The 14,432-nt window shown below is 31.1% G+C and overlaps 1 pseudogene; it reads left to right on the top strand.

The window, feature by feature from the left end:
- Positions 1–11,514: 11,514 nt before the first annotated feature.
- On the top strand, positions 11,515–14,432 carry LOC132314645 (glutathione S-transferase L3-like; annotated as a pseudogene).

Here is a 14,432-nt window from a genome sequence, read left to right as displayed (position 1 = left end):
TACCTTGTAGTTATGGTTCTTTCGAGAGTAAAGATCAGTTACAGACAAAGACTGTGTAGTTTTGAGTGTGAACTTTGTGATTAATGTGAAACCAAATCTGTGATTTTATCAATGAATCAACAAAGAGACCACCAACCAACATATTCAGTTCTTTAAAATAGTTTTCTGTGTTCATAAGATGAAGCAGTCCATTACTGTCTTTAAATTTCGAAATTTGACCAAATAAACTATTTACATACGAAGATGGCAAGTAGTAATATCACATGAGGGCGTTGTATTGATGGGGTTGAAAGTTAAAGAGAGCAAAGGGAAATGGAGGGCTTAACCTTTGTTATTGGTTTTGCTCTGATTTCACATTTTGTCATCCATTCATTTGATAAAACATAAATAAATTGAAATTTGAAAATGCAGGCTACATAAGCAAGAAGTTTTTAGATGGTCCGAGGCCATATGCTACTTGATGATCCAAATCTAAAATAAATTTTAGTGTTTATTTATTTATTTTTTGTAATAAATATGTCCTTGGACTCGAACTCAAGTGTTGATTAATGTGAACCATCAGTTGTCAATAATTTTTTAAATAATTAAATTAACAGACGGGACATTAAGTGGGTGGTTCATGCAGGGTATAAACAATTGACAAAATTGCGAAAGATGGGCATTCTTTATTTATAATCAACAATTTTGAATACTTGTTTATTTTTTACCAAGTGATTGTTGAGTCTTTGTCATGGATTTATTGACGCCACACTTTGTTTCTTTGTGGGAATGAGCAATAATAGTGTCTCACTTATCACAACAAAACGGTCATGGTAACAAAACGATCATGGTAACAATTTTAATGTCAAAATATTCAGTAACTTTTCAACCACTTCTCTTGTATTATTATTTTCTTTTTGTTTGATTGAAAAAAATAAATAAATAAATAAAGATTTTTTTTTCTTTTTAAAATTGTTCAGATTTTTTTTTTTTTTTTTTTTAAGAAATCAGTCATATTAGCCCACAGATTTAGTAATGGAATTAAAAAGACTTAACTTTCAGTTGAAAAAAGAAAAGAGATTTTTTTATAAAAATAAAAAAACTCAAATACTTGTTTGGGACTAGGTCATTGTCAGCCATTTTTGACATTTATAGAATGTCACTAATAAAGAAAAACCAAAACATACTTAAAATTTGGTAGAATTATTTTTATGTACAGCCATTATTATATTATTTCACCTTTGACCAGGGCAAGGCGGTCGCTTAGGACCTCTACTTTGGAAGGGCCTTTCTATAATTGATCTTAACTAGCTTTTTAATCAATAAAAAAGCATCCATTTGGTAATAATTTCTATAATTAAAATACAATACATAATCATATATCATTTAAATTTATGGTAATGAATAGTTTTCAAAAAAAAAATTATGACAATAAATATTTACTTATAATATCAATTTATATACGTAATAAAATAATTTATATGATAAAAATAATTTGTTTCTATCCCTTTCATTCAAAAAGAAAAAATGATTTTTTTATATTTAAACAAAAAAATTGATTTATTTTATTATTATATTAGTACTGGTGGTTGATGATTTTTGTATGATTCACGAGTAAAATTTGTGATCTTCAGGTGGACATAGCCTATGCCCCGTTTATTGAAAGGTTCCCTGTGTTCTTGCAAGATGTGTGGAACTATGACATAACTGCAGGCAGGCCTAAACTGGCCACATGGATTGAGGTATGTTAAAATTCCTTTTATATTTTTATTCTGAAATTTGAAATCAATTAGGAAGGGAGAGTTCCCCGCCCCTTTTTCTACCCATTATTGGAAAAGCTCATCGCGTAGCATGTCAAATGCCTCTCCATCCCCCATCAACTTACAGAATCCAAAAATTTATCGAATTACCTCTTCATTTCTTCCATCTACGTACCCTCTCATGAAAGCTGAAGGTTGTATCGTTGTGTGCCCGGGAATATCCCTTTTTAATACACTTTTTGTGAGCATATACAGTGTTAGTGAATGCAGTTCCTATGCTAACAAAGATTTTTGGTACTTAATAACAATATTTCTGACCCACGGATCGATCCCTGTGCAGGAGATGAATAAGATTGATGCTTACAGGCAAACAAAAACTGATCCCAAGGAGCTTGTTGAGTCCTCCAATAAGCTGTTGCCGGTAAACCCCGCATTCACTAATAAAATAACAACCCCCTTTGGATTTTCTTTGCATGTGAGAAGTGCTAATCTATCAAATTTATCATATTTGCAGGTCTTGCGGGCCCAGCAGTGAATGTTTTGTTGATTGTCAATACTAGATAATGAGTTGCGGATGCTCGAGTGGGTAAGAACTTGGCTCTGTTTCCTTCTAAAGCACCAGGTCTAATGTTTGAATAAATCTTGGGTGCAAACATTTTCTTGAGAGAGGTGTAAAAGGAATAAAAAAATACTAAATAAGTTGCTTTATGTGTAAGCAGAAGTGTATATATGTCTAAACTGGCAGGGGTACAGATTATACAGGTTTTGGATGGCATGTATGTGTAGCATATACTGGGCTCCACCAGCCACTTTGTGAGTAAATGAAATTACAAGGCCCTTGGTGTTTCCTAATATGTTTAAATTTGTATTAGGGAGGCAATATTGGCACTCTTTTTTTATAAAATTGCACTTTACCTGAGTTTTTCATAAAATGATAAGAATGCCCGTTTCAGAAGAGAGAATGGGGGAACTTTTTTGTGGGTCTGCTAATTCTTTTTTATTATTGCTTTTGTCAAAAAAAAGAATTTTTTTATTATTTTTAAAAAAAATTTCTACTATTCAAATTTTTTTTTTTTTTTTTTGGGATCTTGTCAAAAGAGAATAAAAATATCAAAGATTGATGACAAAAAGCGAGATATTTGAAAAGATAGTTGTGTTGTTTGAAGAAAAAAAAAATATTTACATATGAAGTTAGAAGTGTTATTTTATTTATTTTTAAGATAGGATTGTAAATATTCGAGGCTAAAGATCAATTACAAGACTGTTTATAAGTGGTATTTTTTTTTGTGTGAATTGTGATTAATGTGTGTTTGATCTTAATTTCTTCAAAGGACAGTGCCTCGTCCCAAATTATTAGGAAGTCGTTCAAAATGATTATTGAAAGGAAAGTATGATACTTTTTTTTTTTAAAAGCACTTGTATCAGTTTCAGAATACATGCACTATTTAAATCAAAAGTATAATTTAAAAGTGAAACTTCAAGGACTTTTCGAATTCCTAGGAACCTTCTTTTAGGTTCTTGAACGTCTCAACAACGAGAACAATAATAATTCTAAAATGTTCCGTAACTCGTAAAGTATAACAACGGAGAGAACAATGAAATGTTGTGTCCAAACTTTATTTTATAAGTAATAGAATCCTTACACAAGGACATCAGTAAAAGAATTTGGTTCAAGTAGGTAAAAATTTCATATTTTGTTTGTCGAGGACTTTTTGCTTGTTTCAAATTCAAACTCATTGTTTGAATACCAACTTCACTTCTCTTCTCTGCATGTTGCACCATCTCTAATCCTTATTGACTCGGCACCGTCATTCCTTGCGCCTTTCAACACATGACCAAATTAGAATTTTTTTATTTAATTTTTTACTTTTTGGTGCAAGCTGATGTGCAAATGATATTTTTGAAAGAAGTATTCAATTATCACCATCAAAGTATTCATTTTCCAAGTCAGCTAATGTTGCGTTGCCAAATTAAATTATTTTAAAGGTACAAATTATGTGAAATCAAATTCATAATTTTATATGATCAAAGAAACCATCGACAGTTGGTTACATACAGTTAGAAGCGGACATCGGCAAAAAAAATAAAATAAAAAAATCTCTAAATAATAACAAATTCATATCTCAACTTTTTCTCTATTTCCTCTCTGGGTCTGTACTTTCTTTAAATTGCAATATTTTCCCTTCTACAGACTTCCAATGGGTAATTTTTTTGTGATTTTTTATGAAATAGGTTAGACATCAGGACCGAAATCCTCCCCGGCGCTACAGGACATATGTCCCTGCCAATGAGTAAATTAGAAAAGTAAAAATGTATAAGGTAAAAAATTAAAAAGGAAAACATTGTATGTACATAAACACATACATACAGGACTAAATCAAAACTAGACCAACTTCTTATTCTTTTTTTTCTCTCTCTACAATCTTTCTCTATACAAACATTTTCCTAACCTACAACTTCTTGTATATTCTAACCTACATCCCAACTTTCACCTTACCAACATCCCACTTATTGTACAAATACATAAATAAACTTATCTTGATACAAGTTGTATATCACACCATTTTCCTACCCTAATAAGGAGAAAGTTCGGATGTACGTTAAGAAAATGTTGTGATGCAAAACCAAAATAAACATATCTTGGTACAAATTTTATATCACAATATTTTCCTAATTTACATTCCAACTTTCTCTTTACCAACATCACACTATTCATCTCTTTATCTTGTTTGGGATATACGTTAGAAAAATGTTGGGATGCTTGTAAAGAGAAAGTTAGGATGTACATTAAGAAAATGTTGTGATGCAAGACCAACGTCCCAAAATTTTTCTAACATTTATCCCAAACAAGAGAAAGAAATGGTTGGGATATTGGTACAAACTGATATATATACACATCAATACGTGTTTATGTGTATATATATATTTATACATATGTATAAAATGTCTTGTCATGCTCTGATGAAGTTATCCAATTTCAGAACCGTGGAAATCGTCTTCCCACCAATCAATTGCAAAACCATAGTTATCTAGCTATCCAATTTGAGAACCATGAAGATCTTCTTCCCACCAATCAATAGCAAAACCAGAGATATAACACTAACAACAAATAATTCAAACAGATATACCCCGAATCAATCAATTGACACCAAACCAGAGATTCTGATAAGATAATGCTAAGAATTTAGGGTTTTGAGAGGAAAGAAAGAAAAAGTGTCATCTGCTGAAATTTGATATTTTGTATAAAGTATTATACTTGCATAACAAATTTTAATCTATCCCCATTTATACGACGTGGCGTTATTCCCTGTGACGCTGAAAAGGATTTTTGTCCTAGACATCATTCTCAATGACTATTAGCATTTCACCTAATTGATTATTTTTCAATTCTTGATCATTATTGAGATTTTTATTTTTTAGGTGCCAGCATTAGAACACAATGGCAAAATCATTGGAGAGAGTCTAGATCTGATGAAATAAGCCGACAGTAACTTTGATGGGCCTACACTGAATATTTTAATGGTAGAATAATAGTAAGATGCTACTGTTTAATAATATTTTAATTTTGCATTTCCGAGATTTAGAATTTAAAGAAATTTAATACTTAAATAATTTAAATTAAATATCCTCTAATTTTAAATTCAAATCTAACATAAGGCTACGTTTAGTAACGAGAAACGATTCTTGTTTTTTATTGTCAACCTCTAAAAAAGGCAAAATGAAAACAAAAATCACGTTCAATAAAATGTTTTTATTTTTCTATAAAAGAAAACGTTTTCAATTTTTGTGAAGAAAAAAAAAAATATCAAAATGATGTTTCTTATATTTTCGACACTGTAATAGAGAAACGTTTTCACTAATATTAGTGCACATGCACTATTCATTTCAAATAAAATTCATATTATTTGTGTTATAAACTAAGTTGCATATTAAATGTTAATAAAAATATATATTTTTAATATAGAATAAATTAAATATTGTATATTATTTTTTATTTTATACAAATATATTTTAATATATAATATATTAAATAATAATGTAAATGATTTTTTGTGACAAAATAATTTTTGATATAGAATATAATGTTATTAAATTATTAAGCAGTATATATTTTATATTATTATATATCATATCTATATTTTTTTATATGTAAATATTAAATTATAATTAATTTACAATATTATAGTACAATATATATTTTATTAAATATAAGATATATTTTTTAATATTTTTTATTCATAATAAATTATCATATGCTAAATATATTATATATCACATAATAAATATATACATCATGCATATACATATATTTATATACATAATTGGTGAGAATATTTTTGTCTTCGTATATCTAATTTTGTACTTATGATGTATTGGGTATTTTTAAGATTTATAATTTAAATTAGATTTTGTAGATTTATGATTTTTTGATATTAATGGAAGCAAGTGTTGTGCCTGAGTAGTTGGGTTGCTCCCTATGTTCGAAAGTTCGTGTTCAAGTCATCTACCCTCCCCTCTAATCACTAACTCCTAAAATTCTTTCTATGAAGAAAATAAAATAAAAATGAAAAAAATAAAAATAAAAAATTTAAAAAATATTATGTACATTTTGTAACAAATATGTTGTATTACTAAACACAATTATTATTTTATGTTCTTAAATTTTTGACAACAACAACAAGTGTTAATAAACATTATTTATGTATTCTACTTTTACTCAAGAAAACAAAATCATGTTTTTGCTTTTTTAAGATTACAAAAACAGAAAACGAAAACGTTACTAAACGCACCCTAAGTGTATGTCAATATAAATTAAAATAATATTATTGGGTTAAATATCTCTCAATCTCCCATCACTGCCCAGTGTCCAAATTATTATTTAAGGGTTGAAATCAAATTACTAATTTTATAATTTATATCAACAAAGAAAACATCAACAGATTCAGTTACAATGTTACGTACAGTTAAAAGCGCACATCCGGTGGCGACAAAAAAGAATGTCAAACCCGTTGAACGACTATAAAATTATCAAATATTTTAATTAAGGTACTCGTATTTGTTAATTGTTGAATGTTTATTAGTCCCACACTGTTTTTTTTATTCCTTGAGTTATGCTATAAGAATGCGTCTTCCTCCTCGCATACAAAATGGAGAATTGGAATAACTATTTTAATTTAAAATATATTCAGTAACTTCTCAACTTCTCTTGTATTACCATTTTCTTTTTGTGAGGATAAAAAAATTAAAATAAGTAGAAAGACAACAGATGACGAGAGAAAAATGAAAAATAAACTCGTTATTTTACTTTTAAATTTTATTTATATTTCTTCCATTTTTTTTCTTTTTGGTTCACGAGGTGGAAGATTCAGGAACTAAGCAAGAGCTGCGTTCCCTCTTCCACTGAGCAAATTCTAAATTAACAATACTTTTGCTTTCGGATTAAAAAAAAAAATAGATTTTTTTTTTTTTAAAAAAAAAAACTTCATATGCTCGTGTGGTAATTGCTCATCATCAGCAATTTATAACATTAAAAAAAATAATGTTGTTAAAAAGAAAGAAAGCATAGGTAAAATTCGCTATTATTATATTATTTTTAATCATTAAAAAAATTATTTTGAAATATATACCTATAAAAATTAACCATTGCTCCCACAGAAAATTTTGAAAATTAGCACTATTGCCTCCACAAATCCACATTGGGCTTCTTTAAAGAGAAAGGGCCAATGACCCATACCACTAAAAACATCAATCTAACCATCAAACATGTTACTTATAAGGTTATTATAATTGTTTGAATTTTTTTTTACTTATTATAATGGTTTGATTTTTTATTTTTTATTTTCTTGTTGCTATTAAAGGTCGCCCCCACTCACATAATTTTCTGGATCCGTCTTTGACAACAACCACGAAATTTTTTGTTAGTATCATAATAAAATCACAAATTATAAAAATAATGTTTCATTCAAAAATAAAAAAGTTTTTGAGTAGTTGGAAAAATAGTCGTTAAAGAAAACAAAAATAAACAATTAGACAGATATATTTTTAAAAAGATTATCCAAAATATTAAATATAAAATTATAAATAAAATATTAAAAATTGACGGGCCCAATCAACACCATACTGTAAAATTGAGTTAACCATAACATTGTAACTAGCTACGTCAACCTAATTATTGACGTGACTAGTAATACATTTGTACATAGACATATGATATAGCTATTACTATATTAGTTGCCATAACACTTTCAAGAGTCAAAATTTATAAACAATCAAAATTAATGCATTAAGAGATTTATTTATTTATTATTATTGTTATTATTTAGTGTCATGATAAGAAGCACATTCATAGGCTGCAAATGAACTGAGCCGACTTGAGCTTTAGGTTGCTTGGATTTGACTCATCAAGTTCAGTATGGTGCTCGGGCTCGGCTCGGGCGAATTTGACTTAGGTAACCTCAACCTTGACTCGCAAATATTTGAACGAGTTCAGGTTCGTTTCAGCCCAAGCTCGCATTTCACATCTGTGCAAATTTATTCTTCACCCCCTCATAACCCCCATCAAAAGGAAGAAAATCATTGGCTATGAAGAAAAATAACACGGTTGTTCAGTATAGAAAACATGTCAGAGAGATGGAGTTGTTGTTGGAGCAAGTCTATCGCATCAGTCGGCCGTAGATTAAGTGCTTACATTAGATATGCGATTGAGAGTACCAAATACCAAGCCTTACTATGCTAACAACTTGTCTTGGCTAAAGAGAGGAGAGAGTCTGTCGGTGATCTATGGAAACTTGGTAAAGTGATGAGTTGATAGTCGATGGTTCAATTGGAAAGTTGTTAAAGTGATGCGTTGATAGTCGATGGTTCAATTGCTATATTACTGTGCCAAAAAAAAAAAAAAAAAAAAAAATTGCTATATTACCAAGTAGAAATAGATGTGGCCGGACACTTGACATTATAAGACATTGCACAGAGATGAAAAAGATATAATGTTACCATATGGTAATATGATATGGTGACACATTCTTGGAGATGAGGCTTTCAAATTTGATTGTGACATAAGTATTATTTTTTTATTTTATATAGAGTCATGCGATAGCGGATGCATTCTGGTAATATATATATAACGAGTTTGTATTTCACTATTTATATACATATATAAGAGCTTATAGTTTATATACGAACACAAACAAGCCTAAATGAATTTATGTTTACGAGTTTATATGCGATTGAGAGTACCAAATACCAAGCCTTACTATGCTAACAACTTGTCTTGGCTAAAGAGAGGAGAGAGTCTGTCGGTGATCTATGGAAACTTGGTAAAGTGATGAGTTGATAGTCGATGGTTCAATTGGAAAGTTGTTAAAGTGATGAGTTGATAGTCGATGGTTCAATTGCTATATTACTGTGCCAAAAAAAAAAAATTGCTATATTACCAAGTAGAAATAGATGTGGCCGGACACTTGACATTATAAGACATTGCACAGAGATGAAAAAGATATAATGTTACCATATGGTAATATGATATGGTGACACATTCTTGGAGATGAGGCTTTCAAATTTGATTGTGATATAAGTATTATTTTTTTATTTTATATAGAGTCATGCGATAGCGGATGCATTCTGGTAATATATATATAACGAGTTTGCATTTCACTATTTATATACATATATAAGAGCTTATAGTTTATACACGAACACAAACAAGCCTAAATGAATTTATGTTTACGAGTTTATACAAGTCAAACTCTGCATTATCCAAATTCAATCCTTAGTGAGGTGAGTTCAAATTGTTCATAAATATCACGATTTATCCATACCCTTACTTACATATCCACTTTCTTTCTACGAAAATTTAAACTCTTCAACTTTTACTTGTAAAAGTAATAAAGTACTACTAAACTAAGTCATCGGTGGGATGCGTTATTTATATATATTTTTATAGTAGTTGAAGCAAATTGTATAAAGGATAACCTATAATGGCTTCTTGTGAAATTTGGACAAATTAACCTTTATCCCAATTGTGGCGCCAAGTGGGTTAGAGAGAGAGAGATGAAACGTTCCGAGACTCCCACAGATAATTCTAGAGATAAGTGGGGTTGGTGGGCCTATCTTATAAGGTGGGGTTTGGTCGGTGGGATTGCAACATGTGGAGGTAATAATGACTGAAGTTTGACCTGGTTATTTCGGTGAGCTCATATTTTGAATGAAATGTACTAATATTTTATTGCGGAACAAGCTAAATATTTTAGAGGGATGTTTAGAGGGGTGTTAGGCGGCTGACGCTCTTAGTCGCCTTAGGCAACTGATGCTCAATAGCGTGATATGATTTTTTTTTTTGGTGCTTAATTGTTATTATTTTTCGTGGGGAACAAGTTAAATATTTTAGAGGAATCTTAGTGTCAACCGTCTTAAAACAGCTCCATTAGTGCTCGTTTTTTTACGAAAGTGGCCCAATTTTTAAAGATGCAATGCTCTAATAGAATATAAGAAAAGTGAACCTCAAGTTAAGGCTTTTGATGGAAGTCACAGAAAGCAAGATTGGGTTGGCGATTGTGAGCCCATTTTTGTTTTCTCTTATTTTTTAAATTCAAGCTAGAATACTGTACGAGCCCAGAACACTATTCCTAAGGGTATGTTTGGCTTAAATAAAAGGTAAACTTCATAGTTTTTGCTTACTTTGTTTCTGTTTTTTTTTTTTTCCTCAAAATAATTAAACCAAAGCCGTTAAGGCACTGTTTGGCTGACACAAACAGTGCCTTAAAGACTTTTTTGAACAAAAAAAAGTTTTAAAAATTGGAAAAAAGTGATTTTTTTCATTTTCAAATTTTTCAATGTTCCTATTGACATTATAACCGTTTTAGGTACTGCTTGGTTGACCCAAATAGTGCCTTAACGGCTATATTAAAAAATAAATTTTATTATAAAATTTAAAAATATTAAAAAGAGTGAAAATGCACCTTTGGAGTATATGCGATAGTTAAAATTTGGAAAGTCTAAAATATTGACGTATGCTTATGTGATATTGAAAAGTATTGATATGACAAATTCAAAGAATTTAATTTTAGAGAGTTTATTGGAAATGCTTTTAGGCGACTGACGCTCTCAGTCGTCTTAGACTACTGACGCTCTCAGTAAGGTTACATGACAATTTTTTTTTTATTGATACGTGTCCTAAGGTGATTGAGACTAACATACCTCAATATTTTATATCACTGAAAGATTTTGTGGATCTTATTTTTGACATGGGTGTTGTTCAAAAAGCGATAAATGTAATAAATCTAAATCCAAAGTGTGTCACGGTAAACTACCTTCTTTTACATAATTGCAATGCGTGTACCGTGTTTATTGGTTGAAGAACAAAAGAACCAAACAGGCCCAAAGGCACAGGTGTAGCCCAAGCCCTAGGATCGACGTCACCATCGACGTCATCACTTGAGTTGAGAATTTGGTAGACAAAATGGAGGATCTCCAATTATGAATCTAGACTCCCTTCTAGTCTTCTGCGGTTCATTTCGTCACTGCTCACGAATCCACACTGTCGTCGATTTCACTAAAAAAACTATCTATTTCCCACTTGAAACACACAATCAACCAACCATCTATTCAAATCTCACAACAACACTAACAATGGCAGAGGTTCTTCCCACTCCTCTCAATTCCTCTTCTACCCAACCACATCCCCTCTTTGATGGAACTACTAGGTTTAATTTTTCTCTCTCTGCATTTTCTTCATTATTATTAATTTGGTTTTTTTTTTTTTAACTCACAAATCAAAAATGGGTTTGATATTCTTTTGAAGGTGTATACCTCTTACATATGGCCATTTGCGCACCGCGTGTGGATCACCCGTAACTATAAGGTTTGCTTGTTCCTCTTTTCATCGCTCTTCTCCTATTTGTTGTTGTTGACATGTTGTTGCTCTTGGTGTTATGTGTTAAATTACAGAGTTATAGAATAATATATATTTTTTGGAGTTTTATGTGTTCCTTATGATAATGATTTGGATTCTCGAAAGTTCATTTATTTATATGAGATGCTGATTTCATCAATGTTTGTGAGATCATCTGCTCCACCCATATATATCAATCGGATCTGTTCTACTATCCGACTCTTTATCATTCCTTTATATTGTTTGATTTAAATTAAATGAAGTTAATTTGTTTTGAATTACTTGCAGGGATTACAAGACAACATCAAATTGGTTCCACTTGACCTTGCGGATAGACCTGCTTGGTACAAAGAGAAAGTGTACCCTGAAAATAAGGTAATATATACTACATCTCTAACACAATATGTTTCTCTGTTTGACATTCAATAAAGTAGAAATTATTTAGTACTTCTCGGTGGTTTATGTTTTCTACCATCTCATATTTGTTGCAAAAGATTGTATCATTTCTATCCTTCCCAACATCAAAGTTTGACAGCATGAAAACTAGCTAGTGAGTAGTGTGCCCCTTTTTTTGGATGATTCAGTCTTAATGAATTACTAACTCGAATAATATTATGAGAAACTTGCCCATCAAAAAAGCATAACTTATTGAAGTTAGTTAATTGAGTGTTAGCTGCAATTAAAAAGTTCAATATCATTCTCAATGGCTATCGGCAGTTCACCTAATTGATTATTTTTCAATTCTTGTTCATTATTGAGGTTTTTATTTTTTAGGTGCCATCGTTAGAACACAATGGCAAAATCATTGGAGAGAGTCTAGATCTGATTAAATACCTTGACAGTAACTTTGAAGGTCCTGCACTTCTACCCGATGTAAGATTCAAATTTTTTGGTAGTCGTTTTGATGAATATTCTCCCCCAAAAAAAAATTTACTTGACACGGGTAATAATGTAAAATGTTGTAGGATCCCGCTAAACGGAAGTTTGCTGAAGAGTATCTAGACTTGTCAAGTTATGGGATCTACCGTGGAAAAACTTAAACAGTATCTGTAACCCGTGTCAGGTCCTACTTTTGATTACATTGAAGCTGCTACTCACAAATACGACGATGGACCTTTCTTCCTTGGCCATTTCAGTTTGGTACGTGACCTGCCCTCTTTATTTATTTATTTATTTTCCTTCTTTCAATAAGAAGGTATGTGACCTTTTTATGCATGTTTATCACTCTCTTGACAATGCTGTGCTTATGGGTGCTCTTATCAACCAATTAAGATGTTGAATTTTTATTTTATTTTATTTCATCCAAGGACTGGACAGTACATTTAGTTCATTATTTGGAAAAAGATAACGTTGTTATATACATTTATCACTTAATATATAAATGGATAAAGAGTGCGTGTTTGCAGACCAATGTGTGCATGCATGTGGTTGACAATACTTCAGTTATTCATGATTATAATTTGTGATCTTCAGGTGGACATAGCATATGCCCCATTTGTTGGAAGGTTTCAAATCTTCTTGCAACATGTCTGGAAGTATGACATCACCGCTGGCAGGCCTAAACTGACAACATGGATTGAGGTGTGTTAAAATACGATTCTAATTTTTTTAGAAAATTTGAAATCGAATTATTGGAAAAGCTTGTTGCATAGCATGTCAAATGCTCCTCCAACCCATCAACTTACAGATTCCTAGGCCAAAAATACTTTTGTGGTTCAAAAAATTTATTTTGGAAGTGTCAAAAAGCCTGGGTGAGAGAATTAACACACAGGCGGTGGTTGGAAATAGATACAGTGAATTTCAGCCTTGTGCTTGCATGTTTAATTGATGTTTGCCTTTCAGAAGAGCTTTTATAATTTTTTTATTTTATTTTAGGTTTTGTTAAAAAAATCTGGTCATCAAGTTAGATGTGGGTTGACTTGCCCATTTAATACCCCACCCGTTCATGACCCACTTCAAACGGGTCATTAACGGGTTCATGACCCGCCCGATTGCCATCCTTACTCCAAAGGGATGGTGCCATGCATGTGCATGATTAAATATCTTTTGCTTCAACTACTTTTTCAAATTCTCTCCTGATTTCTTCCAGCTGCTCTCTCATGAAAGCTGTTGGCTGTTTCTTTGTGGTGAAAAAAATATTTTTTAATATATATTTTTTTGAGCATAGTGTCAGTGAAAATTTCTTTGCCTGCATTTTGATTGGACAATCTGGTTAAATTTTTGGAGAATGTACTTATTCGAGTAAGAATATGAGGGGATGCAGTTCCTAGGCTAACAGTGATTTTGGTACTTAACCTGTGCAGGAGATTAATAAGATTGATGCTTACAACCAAACAAAAACTGATCCCAAGGATGTTATTGAAGGGTTCAGTAAGAAGTTTCTGGTAAACCCTCATTCCCTTAATAAAGGAACAATTCCTTTGGATTTTCTTTAGTTGTGAGAAAGTTTTAAAAGTAAAAAATAAAAATTCTGAGAGTTGAAGCAAACACACACCGAGACTCGAACGCCCAACCTCCCCACTTGGGGTGGAGAGCTTATGCTAAGAACTGATCTATAAAATTTATCTTCCTTTGCAGGCCCAGTAGTGAAAATGTTGGTGATGGTGTTGTACAAGTAATATTTAATACGGAGTATTAAATAAGTTGCTTTATGTGTAAGCAGAGCTGCAGAAGTGTCTTTGTCTAAACACCAGGCCTGTGAGCCAGGTGCACGTATGTATTAGTTGTGGATGGCATTGTCTGTATTAATAAGAACGAAGTTATTAAGTTCCCTGTAATGTAGTATAAATTTGTATTGTTGCATT

The sequence above is a fragment of the Cornus florida genome, unplaced genomic scaffold, assembly GCF_030987335.1.
Source record: "Cornus florida cultivar Cherokee Brave unplaced genomic scaffold, ASM3098733v1 CherokeeBrave_3.0.0_Hap2_Chr06, whole genome shotgun sequence".
NCBI lineage: Eukaryota > Viridiplantae > Streptophyta > Magnoliopsida > Cornales > Cornaceae > Cornus > Cornus florida.
Note: the sequence above shows the minus strand (reverse complement) of the source record. Positions and strands in the feature narration are given on the sequence as shown.